The sequence below is a fragment of the Pleurodeles waltl genome, chromosome 3_1 (genome assembly GCF_031143425.1).
Source record: "Pleurodeles waltl isolate 20211129_DDA chromosome 3_1, aPleWal1.hap1.20221129, whole genome shotgun sequence".
Lineage (NCBI taxonomy): Eukaryota > Metazoa > Chordata > Amphibia > Caudata > Salamandridae > Pleurodeles > Pleurodeles waltl.
Window position 1 is genome coordinate 1,189,709,419 of NC_090440.1, and position 20,187 is coordinate 1,189,729,605.

The window sequence follows — 20,187 nt, forward strand, 5'->3', positions numbered from 1 at the left end:
TATTGCTCTGGCAGGCATTTTATTGTCCTCTAGTTAGTCATAGCAATACTTATATGTAATCTGGCATGCCAACAAGTCAAAATGTTTCTTTACAAATAAATACACTACACATTCTGGCCACTTCTCTCTGTTCAATTTTCAAGGACACATCAACATTTTGAGTTTGGCTTTTGTAGTGAGCGTGCCAACAACAAATACAAACAGTTTGGTTAATCTGTATAAACTACATTAAACTTTGCTATTTCTTGTACAAAGTTCTTACCACTAATATCTATGTTTTATTCCTCTACGTCTGAAAATACTAACACCTCATTCTACCCAGATTCCACTTCAGGACCAAAGTAACACAAATAAATATATTTGCAAAGATTTTCAACCTCTGATACAGTACCATGCTAAAATGATTTGTCCATTTCTCCTAATCACATTGCAGGACATTTTGCAAAGTGAAGTATTCTAACTAACTTTTGCAACTCTGAATGATGAATGGCCAACATTTGAAAAAATGAAAACTACTTGTTTACACTTTCTTGGATAGACACACCAGTGAATGTCCTTGTAAATTAGAATACTTCTTGACTTTGCATTGCAATTTTTTGCTTCTCACTTCTATATGGATATTGACATAGAACATTTCTTTATATATCAATTGATGCCTGACACACAATACAAATACTCCCACAGACCTATTAATACACAGGCGCATGACTACACCTTCTTTGTACCTCTTCAGCTACATCTTCCTTTACATTTCTAGGAACCATCTCTGCTTTTGAGTACCATCTTTTACCACATAGCATTGGCCAGTTGTTTCAACTGCATGCATGGATATGTTATTTGGTATGTAGCTTTCTTCATTAAAAAAGCCTCTGTACTAGATGTATGCTTCCTTTTTTGGCTTCTTTTCTTCAAAGACAACACTGTTTTATCCAGTGTTCCCATTCTATTTAGTTTCAAGATAAATAGTTTGTGTTTCAGGGCAAACAGTTTATCAACCAAACTCTCAATATGTTGTTTTTGCTTCAGTGCTGCCTTTCTCCTTTTATACTGCTTCATGTTTCATTCAAAATTCTGTATTACTCTACTGCTAAACATTCTCATTTGTAGTTTTTTTAAAATGTTTCTGTCTTCTTGTCAAACTAGGTATTTTCTTATACAATTACTCATTTTCAAAGTGACATACTCCTTCTCCTTTGTGAGGTGATTTTAAACCTCAGATTGTATTTATATTTTTTTCCACATTTTGGATTGTTCTACATACTGTTTTAAGAAACTCCTTAGTTCTCTTACCAGCAGTTCCTTTTTTCTGGTACGTTCCCTCCATCATGTCCTGTTTTAATCTCACATTTATGCAGATAGTACTTTTTCGTCTGTTTTTTCTCCTCTCTTCCTTTCTTAGCATTGTAAATTCTCATCTTTCAAGACAAGTAGATATCTGAAAACCAAATACAAAATACATTTAACTTTACATTACATGCAATTAGATTAAATACCATACGCACTTAAGTACCTACATAAGTGGTTATGTCTTTGTGTTACATGCTGTGTAAGTGTCTCATTATGGGTGTATAAATGGGTATATCAGTGCCTGTATTGGTGGATTACTGGGTCTGTAATTGGTGGAGTGCATATCAGTATTCACTTTACTGTCTAGTGTGTGACTGGACGTGTAAGAAGTATTGCGAGTATCTGAGTGGGTGTGTAAGTGAGTGTATCTGTGTGGTAATGGGTATGTAAGTGGATCTATGGATTGATAACAGGCTGTGTTAGAGACTGGGTGTCTAATTGTGTGTGGAACTGTCATTTGTTAGTTGTACATACATAACTGCTGTGTGGTAGTGGGAGTGGATGTGAAATTGCCTCTGTTGCTCTATGACTGGGTGTGTAACTGGCTGCTTGGTTTTGTAAATAGGTATAAGACTGGATATATGTGTGAGTGACTGAGTGTATAACTGGGTGTTTGTGTGTGCAAGCAGGTGTTTACCTAACTGTCTGAGCGCTGCATATTTAATAACTATATAAGTATGTGAGTGGGTGTGACACTGCCTCTATAGATCTTGAATAACTATGTAAGTAGATGTATTGGTGGCTAAGTAGATGTGTGAATGCTTTTATGTGTCTCTAAGTATATTGGTTAATCTTTGGCTATATGAGTACTGGGTACGTAAATGCTTCTGTGGGAGTTTAACTAGGCATGTAAGTGCCTGTCTGACTGTGTGAGTAGGTATAAATTACATACTATTAAATTACATACAGTAGGCAAATACCCACATCTAATTTCAAACGTTTATTCATACTGCCTTGCCAATTCCTCTTTCTCCTTTGCTGGTCACTATGGGACTGATTTAAGAAAAGTGGTGCTGCACCCAGTGGAGTGCCACTTTATTTGCACCCCTTAGTGTCCGCCAACCACCATCATGTGTGCACAGTATTTAAAATATGGCACCCCAATGGGGCAGAGTAGGGGCAGTAGTGTCATTTTTTTACGCTATTGATGTACTCTGCAGGAGTAGCACCAACATTTTGGAGTCCATTGTATTCAATGGCGTTGCCCCCTTTTAACGCCTGCTCTAAGCAGGCATTAAAAGTGCTGAGAAAAATGGCGCAAGGAAATCTCCTAGATTTCATTGCGCTGCAGTTTTTTCACCCCTCCCCCATGGTAAAACGGCCCCTTTGTATACATTATGCCTGGTGCAGCCATAATGTAGCACAAAGGGTTACAAAATGGCGCAATGAATACATTGCGCCACTTTGTAAATATGGCACGGTATTTTTGGCCATCTAACACCACATTAGCATTAACAAATTGACACTATTGTGTTGTTAGGATGGTGCTAGGGGCTCTTAAATCAGCCCCTAGGTTTTTACTTATTGTCCTCATCTAACCTCACTTCTGTTGTGTTCTCCCCAGCTTGAGTATCCTTCTGTGCTAAAATTAAAAACCTTTTTTGTTTTACAAAATAAGTAGACACTACACATATATATGAAGAAATGGGTACAATGATATCTCTTTGATCAACCTTCTTGGCACTTAAATCATTCGAACAGAACTGGTTACTGGAAGCTGTGAGCTTTTTTCGTAAGTTTCAAAGATTGCTAAGGATGGTGAAAAAATAACAGCAGTCACTGAGGTTTCAGAGTTAGTCTTTCTTTCACCATTTTGAATTGAAAACTGGTGAATCATAGGTCTGGAACAAGAAAAGTCTCTGGTTATCCTTCTTCCCAGGGTGCTGAGCAGTCACCATGTGTCCTTTCGTAGACACCACTAGGAATGGTTCAGAATCCCACAGTGTATCAGATTTTCTTTTGCACATCTGTTGGGCGATCACCCAATCACCATTTTTAAATGTGATGTGTTTTTCATGTTGCCTCTTGTCAGTGTAAGCTTCCATTTTTTGCTTGTTAACCAAGCCCCTTGTATGAATAATATTCTCACTGTAGTCTCTTTTAGTGGTTCATTGAGGTAACTTGGTTGTCGTTGCTCTCTCAAACATTTAAGTCACAGGACTTTCACCTGAGGTTGAGTGGGATGTTGAACGGTAAGCTTGTAGAGTAGAATTTAGTACTGTTTTCAAACTGCTCTTCTCCAGAGTTCCACACTGTACTGCTTTCTTTAGCTTATTCATAAAACAATCAACAGGTCCATTGGCCTGTAGCCACAAAGGTGTACTTTTTTTATGCTTTATGTTCAGATGCCCCAGAAATTCTCTGAATTCTTTACTGTTAAAGGGTGGGCCATTATGAGACTTCGTGATTGCTGGAATGCCCCAAACCGCAAAGATGTCATCAAGTTTTTCAATGACTCGTTCATGAGTTGTAGATGAGATATCTTCAACTAAAGGGAACTGTGAGTATTCATCAGCAATCACCATAAGATTATGTCCACTGTCCATTGGGTCGAAGAAATCAATGGCTATTTTTGCACATGCTTGCTTAGGGATTTCTGACATGTTCGGAGTATGTTGAGTAACACTGGCAGAAAGGCAGTTGCATATAAAACAGGTCTTGAGTTCCTTTTCAACTCTTTCATTTAAGTACGGAAACAAAACTCATTCTGGGAGAGCTCTTTTTGTGGCAACAAAACCACTGTGTCCTTCGCAAGCCACTTCAATTACTTTCTGTCACAGACTCTCTGGAATCAGGATTCTCTGCCTTCGTAGTATGAACCCTTATTGAGTTATGAACAATTCATCCTGGACGTTTTTGTATTACTGATATTCACTGTCATGGGTGAGAGGTTGAGTGTGTCAGTTCCACGACTGATTTTTAATTATTTCCTTCAACTTCAGCATTTCACTGTCATGGCTCATGGCAGTGATAATCTGTGCTAACGAAGTGGCAGCTGGTGTGCTTGACTTGACGAAGAAATCAATGTAGGCTTCAGCCATCTTGAGTGGAGTACTGTGATCTTGTTTAAGCACTCTGTAAAAGTACTCAGCAGGATTCTGATCCTTTCCTAGATGATGCACAACTGTATAATTATATTCTTGCGTTTGGAGCGCCCATTGCTCAATGCGTGGGGACATCTTGACTTTTGGATGGTCAAAGATGGTCAGCATAGCTGGATGATCACTTACTATTATGAAAGGCTTCCCGCTCAGGAATACATAGAAATGTTCACAAGCCCATACCAGAGCCAAACTTTCTTTCAGGGGTTGTGAGTAAGCATGTTCTATTTGGGACAAACTTCTACTATCATAGCATTTGGGTGTCCATGATGCTGTGCAAGGATAGCGCCTAACCTGACCAGGCTGGCATCAACAACAGCTTCGGGATGAAGCTTTGGACTAAAGTATGCCATTTTAGTAGCATTTTCAATGGCTTCTTTGATCCCCTTGACACTTTTCTCACATTCTTGTGACCATATTTCTTTGTTAACTCTCACAATGGAACACTAACAGTGGCAAAGTCTTATATGTATCTTAAACAGTAGCTGGCCATGCTAAGAAAGGAGCATACCATTGAAACATCTTGTGAAGGATCAGCATTTGACAGAGCTTGTAATTTTTTGTAAGGCACCCCTAAGGTAGGCTCTAGGTAGCCCCATGGGTAAGGTGCAGTGTTTTTAGAAGGTAGGACATGTACTGGTGTGTTTTGTATGTCCTGACAGTGAAATACTGCCTACTTCAGTTTTCCCTGTTACAAAGCCTATCTCTCGCATAGGTTAACATGGGAGCTGCCTTTAAATAACTTTTAAGTGCAGTTTCCTGTTGAGAGCAGATAGAAAAGGGGAGTTTGGGGTCTCTGAACTCACAATTAAAAAAACATCTTTTAGTGAAGTTGTTTTTAGATTATTAGTTTGAAAATTCCACTTTTAGAAAGCGGGCATTTTCTTACTTAAACCATTCTGTGCCTCTGTCTGCTTGTGTATTTCATGTCTGTGTCAGACTGACAGTTGGACTGTTGTGGATCCCCTCTAGAAAGTGACCCAAAGGGAGCTAAGGTACAGCCTGCATATCGTGATGGGCCATCTGGGCTAGAGTGGAGGGAGCAGTTGTCACTTACACCTGAAAGGTCTGTGCCTGCCCTCACACAATACAGTCTCTGACCCCCTGGTGTGTGTCTGGGGCCAGGCCTGGGAAAGGCAGGATCTTGTTAACAACAGAGACTTTCCTTTGAAGTTGGGCAACTTCAAAGGCAGAACTGGGTATAAGTAGTGGACCCAAAACTCCAGACTTGTAGAAACTTTCTGTATCAAGAGGAACCTCTTCCAAGGAGAAGAGCTGAAGAGCTGGAAGAGTAGTACTGCCCCTTTGCTGTATGTGCTTTGCAGGGTTTGCCTGCAGTTGCTTCTACCTTAAATGAGACTAAAGGGTGATCTTTGTTGTGTATCCTGCTAGAGAAAGTTCTCCAAGGGCTTGGAGTAGAGCTTGCCTCCTGTTGGAAGTCTCAGGGATACCAACGATTTCAGTTTCATCTGCCTTCAGCACTGGGAACTGTGTGTTTTGTGCTGTTCAAGGAGAAAAATCACCACAACTCCACCATTGATGCCGCTGGCCTGCACCGTGACCTGCCAATGCCGCACAGAGACGTACCGCCCTGTTCACACCGCAACCCTGGTCTCACCGACATTGCCATCTGATGATGCCACTGAGCTGCTGCTTGCACCTTAATATGTGGGCCCGCACGCCGTCATCGCCTTGCCTACACTCCAGCCTGGGCATCCTCAATGCCTACGCTCCTGCTGACATCGGTACCGCTGTCTGCACTGTGGCCTGTTGACACCGCTCATGAGGCACACGAAGCGCTGTCCTGCCCTGCACCATAGCGCCGGTCCACCAACGCCAGCACCATCGACTCCATTATCTTCGCCAGGCATCCCTGTCTGCACCACGACCTGTGGACACCGCACACGGAGCCCGTTCCACACCGGACTGCCAACTTGGGCCTACCGACGACAGCGCTTCTGCAATGACGATGACGCTGCCTGTACCGTGACCTAGTGACATCGCACGTTGCACCACCCGCTTTAAACCACAGCCCTGATTTCACTGACGCCACTGGATGCCGTCACCAAGCCTCTGCCTGCACCGTGACCTTTGGGCACCACACATTACATCTTCCTGATTCGCACCACAGCCACAATGCCATTCACGCCACTGCTCCTGACTTCATCAGCCCAGAGTTAGATTTGCAGTGCGTGTGACTTCAAGGGCCCAACGATCCCAGCACCGACCTCCGGAATCGACACGCGGCGCTGCTCTCGGTATCTTATCCCGAGGATCACAACGCCCTGCAATTCCAAAGGTATTGTTTGCGGGTCTTCCTGACACCATAGCTGGCCAGCGATGCCACGGCCGGCATGAACTGTTGGTTTTGTTGATCACAACACCATGATAGCCCCAGGTGGAGGGATCGACTTCAAGGAACTGTCTTTTTAAGATACTTTTGCAGAATTAATATATTTATTACCGTATGTTAGATTTTCATCCTATTTGGTCTTGTTTTATAGAAATAAATATCGCCTATTTTTCTAAAACTGGTGTGGTGTTCTTTTGTAGTGTGTTCACCGTATTACTGTGTGTTATGTGCAAGTGCTTTACACATTGCTTTTGAGATAAGCCTGACTGCTCATGCCAAGCTACCAAGGGGGCGAGCAGGGGTTATGTGAGCGGGTATCTCCCTTATCCTGACTAGAGTGAGGGTCCCTACTTGGAGAGGGTGCACACCGACTGCCAACTAGAGACCCCTTTGCAAACACTAGTTGTCAGTGGTGAGGATAGGACTTGCATTTGCACTTGACCTACGGTGATTAGTGTACATTAGTACCATATTATAGACCACTACGTGCCACATACAGTTCCTATGGTCTATTTTTAGTCTTGAGTTCAAGTGAACTCCAACAACATCATGTCTCAGTCAAGAGCATCATCAGTTGCATACCAGGAATTGTTTTTTGAGGAGGATAGGGACACCGTGAAGGAACTGAAGGCAGTTTGCCAAAAACTCAAAGTCCAAGTCAGATGTCTCACCAAGAAGGAAGAGCTACAAAAGGCGCTGAGGACCTGGATAGCAGCCAGTACTACCAGTGGGCAGTCTGAGGATCCAACTGGGGAGTCCATTGACCCAAATCCTCAGAAGATGTGCTGAGGGTGCAGGAGCTGCTAGAGGGGGAGGTACTGAGGGTCTGACTAGAGAGGAGGTGGAGGACAGGAGAGAAGCCAGGAGGCACCAGATAGAGTTGGAGAGGTTACAAATGGAGGATCAAAAGGAGAAGCAGGCCATGGAGGAAAGGAAGATACTTTTAGACCATGAGCTCAGAATGAAGGAGTTGGTTCAGAGGAGTAGATTCAGAAATTATGGTGGCATCAATAACTCAGTGCAATAAGATAGAATAGTACACATTCCAAAGACTGTAGAGAGGGAGTACAAAAAGGGATTTGATATCCAGAGGTGGTTTCAGGAATATGAGCCATCTATACACATGAATGGGGTCCCTGAGAAGCAATGGGGAGCAGGATTGTGGAACCACTTCACTGAGGAGGAGAGGGACACTTTGCTAGCATTGGAAAAGGGGTACAACCTTACCTATGCTGACATGAAGGAGGCCCTTCTCACCAGGTAAGGTCTCACTCCTGGCAAGTACAGGGATCAGTTTAGAGGGGGTAAGAAAACAGATTCCCAGACCTGGCTGAAATGTGTAGATAATTTTTTCAGAGCACTAGATGGTTAGGTGAAGGGCAGTAATGTGTCAGAAATTCAGGGGCTGTACAACTTAATTGCATGGGAGCACCTGTCTAGTCTGTGTTTTGCAGAGCCGTGCCAGCACTTGAATTATAGTAAGCTGACTGACCCCAGGAGGATTGCTATGGAGGCGGACCGCTGGGTGACCACCAGGGTCCACAAGAAGGTTTATGTGGGAGACTCTGCCAACGGTGGGCAGGGTTCCCAGCAGCAGAGTAGTGGGGGACAAGGGTAAACAAAAGGAGTTTTCCAAAGGGCCCCAATCTAGTAACACTGGTAAGAATTCTCACCCCCAGGACATAAGAAACCATGGGCCTCTTCAAGAAAGCCTGCAGAGGCAGGATCCCATTAGTGCTTTTCTTGTGACCAGGTGCGTCACATGAAGGGGAACCCAAATGTCCCAAGTGGACACAACCACCCACTGGTGGGCAGACCAAGGGGTTGGCCAGTGTAGCACTTGGGGAAGAGTTGGTCCCAGGTGGGTGTGGGGAGCCAACCAAGATGACCCTTGTCTCACTAGGGGACAGTGAGATGGTCCAGCAAAACCTAATGCCTGATAACACTAAGAAATACTGGCAGAGGGTGACCATCAATGTGCAGAAGGTAGAGGCTCTCAGAGATACTGGAGACAGTATGACCACAGTCCAGTGTCACCTGGGGGCCAGATGTACGAAGCAGTTTTCCAGTCACAAACAGCGAATCAGCCTGTTTGCGACTTGAAAAATGCTATTTGGGATGTTCAAAGCCCAAACTGCGATTCGGTAACTTGTTACCGAATCACAGTTTGGGTTTTGTGATTCGGTATTAGGAAGGGGCATGACAAGGGCGTCCCTTCCTAATGCTGAATCCAGATGGTATGTATGATTGTTTTGTGACTGCGAATGCAGTCGCAAAACAATCGCAGTTAACACCAGTTTCAAACTGGTGCTAACCCATTCGCAAACGGGAAGGGGTCCCCATGCAACCCCTTCCCCTTTGTGAATGGTAGTGAAAATATTTTTTCAGAGCAGGCAGTGGTCCAACGGACCACTGTCTGCTCTGAAAAAAATGAAAAGAAAACTTTTCATTTTTGATTTTGAAATGCATCTCGTTTTCCTTTATTAAAAAAACAAACTGCTTCATTTAAAAGCAGTCACAGACATGGTGGTCTGCTGCCTCCAGCAGGCTACCATCCCAGTGAGGGCGACGATTCCCAATAGGGTCGCAAACCCATGAATGTTTATGAGGTAGGTAATTTGCGATCCCATTGGGAATCGCAAACAGTGTCATTGGCACTATTGTACATCAGGTTTTGTGACTCGCAAATTGTGAGTGGCTCGGACTCGCAATTTGTGAGTCGCAAAACCTGATTTTTGTACATGTGGCCAGGGGTGTCTGAAGAGCAAATAGTCCCCGGTGCATTCCACCAAGTAGTTGCAGAGCGCCAGTGTAGGGTGGCGCAGGTTCCCTTTGAGTGGGGGGATCTCAGGTTCAATGAGGGTAGCTGTGAATCCCGCCATGCCTGTTGACGGTCTGTTGGGCAACGACCTGGAGACTTCCGCCTGGAAGGAGGTGGAGCTCAGGTCACACTTGGGGATGTTGGGGTTGCCAGAGAGGACGTGTGTGACCACTCAGTCCATGGCAGCCTGTCAGGGTGATCAGACAGACCTGGAGCCTGAAACAGTGGCCCAGGTGACTGCCAAGAGAAAGGGCAAAGGGCATGGGAAACCTGCTCAGGAAGTTCCAACGGTCCGGGAGGAGGTTGACCTCAAGTGGGATGCCCCGGCACCTACAGGGAACACGTGGCTGAACTTGGAGACCTACCTGAGCTGACCCATTGGCAGCAAGAAGGGCGTCCCACCAGGGAGGAGTTCTGAGCTAAGCAGAAAGTGTACCCTACTCTCATCGGTCTTAGGCAGCTGGCTGAGGACCAGGCAGCTGGCACTGAGCTCAAGGATCACCAAATATATTAGGAGAATTGTCTCATCTATAGCGAACCTACGGCTGCTGAGCTTAGGGCAGCCCATGTGCCAGTGGTACCCCAGCGCTTCAGAGCCTTCCTACTGAGTTTGTCTCATGATGTGCCTTTGGTAGGTCATTTGGGGCAGGGCAAGACCTATGACAGGCTTGTCACCCACTTCTACTGGCCCCAAATGAGAAAAAATTCAGATGCGTTCTGTAGGACCTGTCAGACTTGCCAAGCAAGTTCCAAAAGTGGAGGGAAATGTAAAGCCCCCTCCAACCCTTTCCTGTTGTGAGCACCCCTTTCGAGCAGGAGGCATTGACATAGTAGGGCCTCTGGACCCCAAGACAGCCCTGGGCAACAGGTTCATCCTAGTCTTGGTGGGACATGGATCTATTTAGCTACATGCAGGCCTTCAGAAACCAGACTGCCCGCTTCTGGAAGCTCGCTCAAGAGATCCTAGAGGCAAGGCAGGAAGACATGAAACTCTGGTACGACCAGAATACCACTCTGATTGAGTTTCAGCCTGGCCAAAAAGTGTGGGTCATGGCTCCAGTAGAGCCGTGTGCTCTACAGGATAGATGGACAGGGCCATTTGAGGTGAAGGAGCACAAGAGTGACATCACTCACTTAGTGGACTTGCAGACTCCAAGGAACCCCTTAAGGGTCCTACATATGAAGCACCTTAAACCCCACTGTGAGATGTCAGAGTTAACCATGCTTCTAGCTACAGATGATGGGGTGGAAGAGGAGAGTGAACCTCTTCCTGAGATCCTGTCTGCCAAGGAGCAGGATGGGTCAGTAGAATGTGTGGTCCTCTCCCCTTTTCTGACTATATAGCAGCAGAGTGACTGTTGCCAGTTACTGGGGCAGTTTGCGGCTCTGTTCTCACTCACTCCAAGTGTCACCCATCCATGCACGCTTGATGTTTACAATGGGGACAGCCTGCCTGTGGAACACAAGGTTTACAGGTTAGCTGACAGAGTGAAGGCCAGCATCAAGGACGAGGTGTCCAAGATGTTGGCTTTAGGTGCAATTGAGCACTTCAGCAGCCCTTGGCTCAGCCTAGTGGTTTTGGTACCTAAGGCTGCTGCATCTGGTGCCATACCAGAACTCTGGTTCTGTGTGAACTACCGGGGAGGTCAATGCCATCACCTAGGCTAACAGCTACCCCATCCCCAGAGCGGATGACCTCATTGATGGGTTGGGGGCTGCCAAGTTCCTCAGTACGTTTCATTTTACATCTGGGTACTGGCAGATTGCTCTAACTAAGGGGGCCAAGAAGAGGTCAGCATTCTCAACATCAGAGGGGCATTTCCATTTCCAAGTCATGCCCTTTGGGTTAAAGAACCACCTTCCAGAGGTTGGTCAATCAGGTCCTGGCTATGCTTGAAAACTTCAGTGCCACCACCTTGACAACATTGCTGTTTTCAGTTCCAATTAGGAGCACCACTTACACCACCTCTGGGAAGTGTTGAAGGCACTGCAAGCCACAGGCCTCACTATCAAGGCCAGTAAGTGCCAGATAGGTAAAGGGTCAGTGGTGTACTTGGGACACCAGGTAGGAAGCAGCAGGGTGGTGCCCCTTCAACCCAAAATGTATGCCATTCGGGCTTGGGCACCCTCCAAGACCCAGACAGATGTGAGAGCCTTCTTGGGCCTTACCGGGTACTCTAGGAGATTTGTTAAGGGGTATGGCACCATTGTTGTCCCTGTGACAGAGCTGACTTCTAAGAAGCAGCTTCTGACTGGGTGCCTATACAACAGCTCAAAGGGGCTAAAGCCAACCCCCTTCTGTGGTACTTCCCGGTAGGCGAACAGAAGGCATAGTAAGAGGACATCCGACTTACCCCTCATGGAGTCTGACAGACCCCCAATCATGCCTTTCAGGGGTCAGTTGAATCTCTCAACCAACCGTTACTTTGGGGGTGGTAAGGAGTGGTGAACTAGTAGTTGACACCACACTCCTTCCACATGGCCTTTATGAAATGGACATAAAGTTGGTACCCTGGTCAGATACCAACTTCTTGGGTAAAGCCACACGGGTAAAGATTCCCATCAGTGCCTGGGCCACAACAGGTGCAGTCACTGTCCTCAGAGGGATAAGTTCCTGGTATCAGGTGGCATGATTGGCATATTTGATTTACTGCTAAGTCCCTAGTAAAGTGCACCACAGGTGCCCAGGGCCTGTAAATCAAATACTACTAGTGGGTCTTCAGCACTGATTGTGCCACCCATACAAGTATCCCTGTAAACATGTCTCAGACCTGCCAATATAGTGTCTGTGTGTGCAGTCTTGTACCCACTTGCCAGGCCCAAACCTTCCCTTTTACTACGTGTAAGGTACCCCTAAGGTAAGCCCTAGGTAGCCTCATGGGCAAGGTGCAGTGTATTTAGAAGGCAGGCCATGTACTGGTATGTTTTACATGTCCTAACAGTGAAACCATTCTGTGCCTCTGCCTGCTTGTGTATTCCAGGTCCGGACCAGACTGACAGTTGGGCTGTTGTGGATCTCCTCTAGACAGTGACACAAAGGGAGCTGAGGTGTAGCATGCATATCCTGATGTTCCATCTAGGCTTGAGTGGAGGGAGGAGTGGTCACTTACACCTGAAAGGGATGTGCCTGCCCTCACACAATGCAGTCTCCGACCCCCTGGTATGTGTCTGGGGCCAGGCCTGTGCAAGGCAGGATCTTTTCAACAACAGAGACTTTCCTTTGAAGTTGGGCAACTTCAAAGGTAGAACTGGGTATAAGTAGTGGACCCAAATTCCCAGACTCGTGGGATCTTTATGGATCAAGAGGAACCTCTGCCAAGGAGAACAGCTGAAGAGCTGGAGGAAGAGTACTGCCCCTTTGCTGTGTGTGCTTTGCTGGGTTGGCCTGAGGTTGCTGCTTCTGCCTTAAAAGAGAGCCAAGGATGAACTTTGCTGTGTATGCTGCTTGAGAAAGTTCTCCCGTGGCTTGGAGTAGAGTTTGCCTCCTGTTTGAAGACTCAGGGATACCAAAGACTTCAGTTTGATCTGCTTACAGCACTGGGAACTGTGCTGCACAGCCCTGCTTCACACCGCAACCCTGGTCTCACCGATGCTGCCATCTGATGCCGCCACCGAGCCGCTGCTTGCACCGTGACCAGCGGGCCCCGCACTCTAGCCTCAACTTGCTCACTCCGCCGCCTGGGCATTTCTGATGACGCCGCTTCTGCTGACACCAGCACAGGTGCATGCACCGTGGCCTGTGGACACCGCTTGTGAGGTACATGAAGCACCATCCCGGTCCGCACCGCAAACCCCGGTCCACCGACGCCAGCACCATCCACTCCAGTGTCGTCACCTCTTTGCAACCCTGACCAGTGGACACCACATGGAGACCGTCCCGTGCCGCACCGTCAACTTGGGTCTACCAACTACATCGCTTAAGCAACGAAAATGACGCTGCTTGCACAGTGATCTGGCGATACCGCATGTCACATCGCTACACTTCATACTGCAGCCACTAGATGTCATCACCAAGCCGCTGCCTGCACCGTGACCTGTGGGCACTGCACATCGCATCGTCCCGTTTCACACTACAGCATCGACACCATCCACGCCAGTGCTCCTGACTTCATCAGCCCGTGGTTTGATCTGCAATGCATGTGATGTCAAGCGCCCAACGACCACAGCACCGACCTCCGGAACCAACACCACGATGCCAGCAACGCCGCTCTCCAGGTCTCATCGCTAGGATCACAACGCCCTGCAATTCCAGACGTAATGTTTCTGGGTCATCTTGACACCGTAGCTGGCCCATGATGCCACGGCTGAACTGTTGGTTTTGTTGATCACTATGCCGTGATAGCCCAAGGTAGAGCTATCGACTTAACGGAACTGTCGTTTTAAATAACTTTTGCAGAACTTATATATTTATTACTGTATGTTGGATTTTTATTGTATTTGGTCTTGTTTTATATGGATAAATATTGGCTATTTTTCTAAAACTGGTGTGGTGTCCTCTTGTCGTGTTTTCACTGTATTACTGTGCTTTACATGCAAATGCTTTACACATTGCTTCTGAGATAAGCCTCACTGCTCATGTCAAGCTACCAAGGGGGTGAGCAGAGGTTATCTGAGCAGGTATCTCCCTTATCCTGACTAGAAAGAGGGTTCCTACTAAGACAGGGTGGAAACCGACTGCGAACCAGAGACCCCATTTCTTACAATGACACACCAAAACTAAGGGGCATATTTAAGAGCTGATAGTGCCTCCTTGCGCCACATTAGAGTCATCTTTTTTTACGTTAATGTGGCCCAACAAGGCCAAAATCCCCATGCCATATTCACAAAGTGGTGCAATGCATGCAGGGTAAATCTGCAGCAGCTATGCAGACCCACTCACAAGCCTTTACAAGCATTTAACAATATTCTGTCAATCCTTTACAAACCATACATTCCCTACTCAGCATTATTTGTACCCCATTCTGCTTTTCATTTTCACACTGCAGCCTCTTTTGTTCTGTTCTCCACCACACTCTTTTAGCTCATTTCCATAATAACCATGTTTGGAATACTCTCTGCTAGCACTAGGTCAAAAGCTCATAATACTTTCTCTGAGCAGCATACTGGCTTCAGTTTCATTTGAAGTTAGTATGCTGCTCAGAGAAAGTATTGTGAACTTTTGACCTAGTGCTAGCAGAGAGTGTTCCAAACATGGTTATTATGAAAAACTGTAGTAGGTGTGGTTGACTGTTTGCAATTCCAAACGCAGTCCAAACAACATAACTTTTTTTTTCAAAGTTAGTCACAGGGTTAGTTACCCTTTTTCTTAAAATTGCTACCTCATTTTTGTTATTTGAAAATCTCCACCATCCAATCACAAATGTTGTTTTATATTTTAGGTGCTGTTTTCCACTTTAACTGTTTTTTATCATCACAAATGCTTCGTTCTGCTGCTGCCTCTTCCTGTGTGCTACTCCTGCTTGTCTCAAAATCAGAGTGTGTATTGTGGACAATAGGTTTGTGCTTTGGGCCAGAGAGAGTGCTAGAAAGAGTGGCATTGGCAGAGATGTAGGTCTACCTAATGTAGACATTACTTGGGTTGGCCAGAGAGGGATGAAGTGGCATCAATTGCTGACTTTGGTTGAAAGTATTGTGCATTGCCAATATCTAGACCCCATGATTAATCACTATGGTGGGAATGGCCTAGGTACAATCACTGAGGCAGGACTGGAAATCCTAATGAAGTAAACCTTTAGTAAATTAATGACACTTTTCACACATACTGCTTTGGTGTTCTCCAACATTTGCCAAAGCCAGAAGTGACAATGGTCAACCAAATCTTTGTCGACAGAGTGAGGAGAAATCCAGGAAAAATGTCAATAAAACTGATTCTGCATTCCTCTGAGACCACAACATGGGCTCTATGTACCACAATATCTTACGCTTTGATATGTATGTGATATGTCAAAAAGACGGTGTCCATTTCACAGACGGAGACAACAGTGTGTTCCTCAACAACTTGAAAGACTGCATCCTCTTCTACGTGTAATAACCATCCATATGTCATAAACACAAAGACTTTTTGCAGAGCTAACCATTTTCCTAAACACTGGTCCATTTTCTTTTCAATTTGTTTTTAAATTTCTCACTTGGATCCATGCATATGCCGGTCATCCCCAATCAAAAGTACACACTGAACACAAACAGCAACACATATTGGATCTGCAATGGATCCATGGATCCATTTCCAAATAAAAACACTCTTTTAAAACAACACATTTAATACAGCGGGTGTGTGAGTGACTTATGGTTCTGTGAGTGGGTGTGTGAGTGTGTCAATGGTTTTGAGAGTATGTGTATGAGTGGTTTTGTGGGTCTGTAAATAGGTGTATGAGTGGTTTTGTGGGTGTGTGAGTGTGTGTTTGAGTGTGTAAATGGGTATTGAGTGGATGTGTGCGTGAGTGGGTATGTCAATGGGGGTATGGCCAACAGTATGGATATGTGAGTAGGTGTGTTAGTGGTTGGGGTGTGACTGGGTGTGTTATTGGCTGTATGGCTGTGTGAATGGTTGTGTGGGCCTGTGAGTGGCTGTGAGAGTGGCTGTGTGGGTGTGTGAATGGGTGTTTGAGTGTGCAACTGGGTATATGAGTGGGTTGTAAGTGGGTGCCTGGGTAATTTGAGTGCATGTGTCAGCAACTGTATGGGTATGGTGTACGAGTGGTTGTATGAGTCTGTAAGTAGTAGTGGAAGTGACTGAGTGGATGTGTGAGTGGGTGTATGAGTGGCTGTATGCATCTGTGAGTGGGTGTGTGAATAGCTGTGTGGGTGTGTGAGTGGGTGTATAGAATAGCGAGTGAGTGTGTCTTTGAGTGGGTGTTTGTTTTTCTTTGGATATAGCTCTGGATTCACAAATCCATTGCAGATTTACACCAGGGGCACACTGAGCGCAGCAGTGGATCCATTGATCCTCACATGCACTTAGAAATGTTTTTGTTTTGCTAATTCATCCCCATTAGAGGTCCCTTCCAGACCCCTTTATCAGACCCCTGGGATCAATGTACCTCTAACCTGAACCGTTTTTTCAATTTCATATGTGAATTTCAGGCCCCAGGGACCGAATACCAATATAGAAAATGGAAGCTACAACTTTCCTGTCAGGCTGCAGCTAGCCAATCAAATCATTGTTGCAGGCACGCTGGTCCGTTGTGCTGCATCCATGGTGGATCAGCGTCCCTAGATATACATACATCTTTTTTTTTTAAATAACTCCAAAAGTACTGATCAGATTTACACCAAATTACAAAAAGAGATACTTCTGGACCAAGATCTAGTTGCCTGTCAGCTTTGTTGGAATTCCGTCCATTGGTTCTGCTGTAGTTGTGTCAAAAATCTCCAAGGGAATTTACATGGGAAAAAAACATTTTGGGACACCCCCTTTTTTTGGCCCCTCCTTGACGAATCTTCCCAAAACTTTTAAGACAGCAGCAAACTAGTTTGGAAAATTTAGCTAAGGTTTGTCAATCTGCACAAACATAAAGTTATTATCAAAACAAAAAAAAGCAAAAAAAAAAATATATATATATATAATTTAGGGTTAAGTTTTTGTCCTGATAATCATTGGGATTTTGTTGATACCAGAATAGAACTGTATAAATATACACGCAAGTTGCGGTTGTTGAAACATTTCTCTAAGAAAACAAAGGTTATTACATCTGGTCCTAACACAAGTGTAGACACTCCTTCTGGGTTTCATATTAATGAAGTGCCTGACTTAGTAGAAATTGGGAAGTTGAGTTGTCCAGATGATGTTAGTAATGATACAGGTGAAGACTATAACATTTTGACTGATATGGGATTTGTTACAAATCAGACTATTGCCAGTATGTTAAAACCCTCCAGTAGATTCAATCCTCAATTACCGACGGGTAATATGATTGATATGTTCTATGAATTGGTTGTTGATGATATTGATCATTTTCGGAATAATTGGAAAAGTATGAAAATGAAAAAAGCTCAGAGAGTTAATTTCTCAGCCTCAGATTGGAAAGATCTAAATGAGCTCAAATCCAATAATACAATTGTCATCAAACCCTCCGATAAAGGAGGGAATATTGTGATTATGGATATTAATAGTTATATGAAGGAGGCCAACCATCAACTGTCCAACAAACAGCACTATCAAAAACTAACTACAAATCCTACTAATGAATATCAAACCACCTACTGGGAGATGCTTGATAGCTGGCACACTGATGATTTAATTGACCAAAATGAATACTTTTATCTCAAAGTCATGTTTCCTAGAACTCCCTGTATTTATTTTCTACCAAAAATTCATAAAAATGTAAAACATCCCCCTGGTCGACCCATAGTCAGCATGAATTCATCTCTATTAGAAAATACTTCCCGCTTTTTGGACCTCTTCCTATGTCCTTTTGTCACTGAATTACCCTCATATCTTCGAGACACCAATGATTTTCTAGCTAAGATTCACAATGTTCCATGGCAATCCAATTATTTATTGGTAACCATGGATGTGACTGCACTCTACACCTCCATCAAACATGAGTATGGTATTCAAGCATGTTGTCATTTTTTGGGTACTCGTAAAATTGAATTCCTTCAACACACCAACATGCTAGTTAGCATGTTAAGATTCTGTCTCACCCACAATGCCTTTTTATTTGATAATCAATATTATCTGCAAAAACAAGGGACTGCAATGGGAGCTTCATTTGCTCCGACGTACGCTAACCTTTATATGGGCTGGTGGGAGAAGGAGATAGCTTGGTCTGACTCTAATAGTAAATATATGGAACAAGTGATACTATGGGTCAGATATATTGATGATCTCTTTCTTATTTGGGATGGCGATGAAGGTTCCCTCAAACAATATGTCAACATTTTGAACAATAATGAGTTTAATATTCACTTAGATTTAAAATATAGTGCCCAAACTATAGAATTTCTTGATGTCCAGATTTCTGTACAAAAGGATGGTTTACAGACAACCATCTTCCGTAAACCAACAGCCTGCAATTCAATCCTGCATGGTAATAGCGGCCACCCAAAAGCTTTGAAATGGAGCATTCCATATAGTCAATTCTTAAGGGCTCGTAGAATTTGTTCTAACGATGAATGCTTCAATATTGAAATTGTTACTATGACTCAGAGATTTCTGGAGAGAGGGTACCCCTTGAAGATTCTCAAAGATGCCCATTTGAGGGTCTTGAGTATGTCCAGAGAAAAACTGCTTTTTAAATCTGGTAGTATCAATAATCAAGTTCAAAATGAGGGATCGTCACCTAGATTGTTTCTGGAATTCAATTCCCAACATTCACATTTAAATAACATCATACAAAAAAATTGGCATGTTTTGAGACATGATTCTGCCATAAAGGACAGTATAGGTCCTCATCCACATATTACATATCGTAAAACTCAATCATTGGGTGACCATCTCACCAGAAGCTTATTTCAGAGTCCCAAAGCTAATGTGTCTTGGCTAGCTAAGAAAAGTCTGGGCTTTTGGAAATGTGGACATTGTAAATCCTGTTCATATGCACAAAACACTCACACATATACCACCTTTGGAGGGAAAATCTGTGATATAATAGACCGTATCACATGCGAAACTGAATACGTCGTATATGTCATTGAATGTGGTTGTCACAAAAAATATGTAGGCAGTACCATTCACAAATTGAAAGTCAGGTTCTTACAACATCTTAGAGCTATTAAGAATCATGATCCATCTTACCCCTTAGCTAAACATTTTTGAGATGTACATGAAGGTAATTGCAGCTCTTTAATATTTTATGGTGTTAAAACCATTGCTGCCCATCCCCGGGGAGGGAACAGAACTGCGCATTTGAGACAAACTGAGTCGAAAATGATTTTACTTCTAGGCACAGAACACCCCTGGGGTCATAACTTGGACGCAGAGCTTCATGTCCATCTGTGAGACTTTTGATCTCTTTATATATATATATATATTTTTATATATACATTTTTCTAGTAGAAAATATGAAATTCATTTGATTTTTTAAAATATTGCTTTTTAGGATCCTTTATTGGTTTATGATATTTCCGGATTGTAATTTAGTTTTATTTTTTATTTGTTATATATTAATTCACTTTAGGGTGTTACACTCATCTTATTTATCTTTATACTGTAATATATGCCCTTGGGGGAGGCTAGTGGTGTGTATATATATTTTCCTGTTGCTGAATTTGTTGGGTTTGTTTGCAATTTCCTAATCAATGATAGGTTTGCCTATGATATGGATATATTTTTTTTTTTTCTCCATTTTAGAATATATTAACATTCAGAGGATTAGGATTAATTTAATGAATTGTATTATGATCTATTTAAAATGAAATTTGATATTGTTATTAAGAGTAATGGAGATATTTATATAAATTGTACAGAATTTTGGTTATTAACATCTATTTATATATTTGTCCGTTCTGGACATGACTTTTATTGGTATCTCCTTCCTAGAATTGATTGAATTTATTGTATCTATTTAGTTACCTATTTATAGCTTGTATATAGATTGAGTGTATTGTAATTAATTGACAGT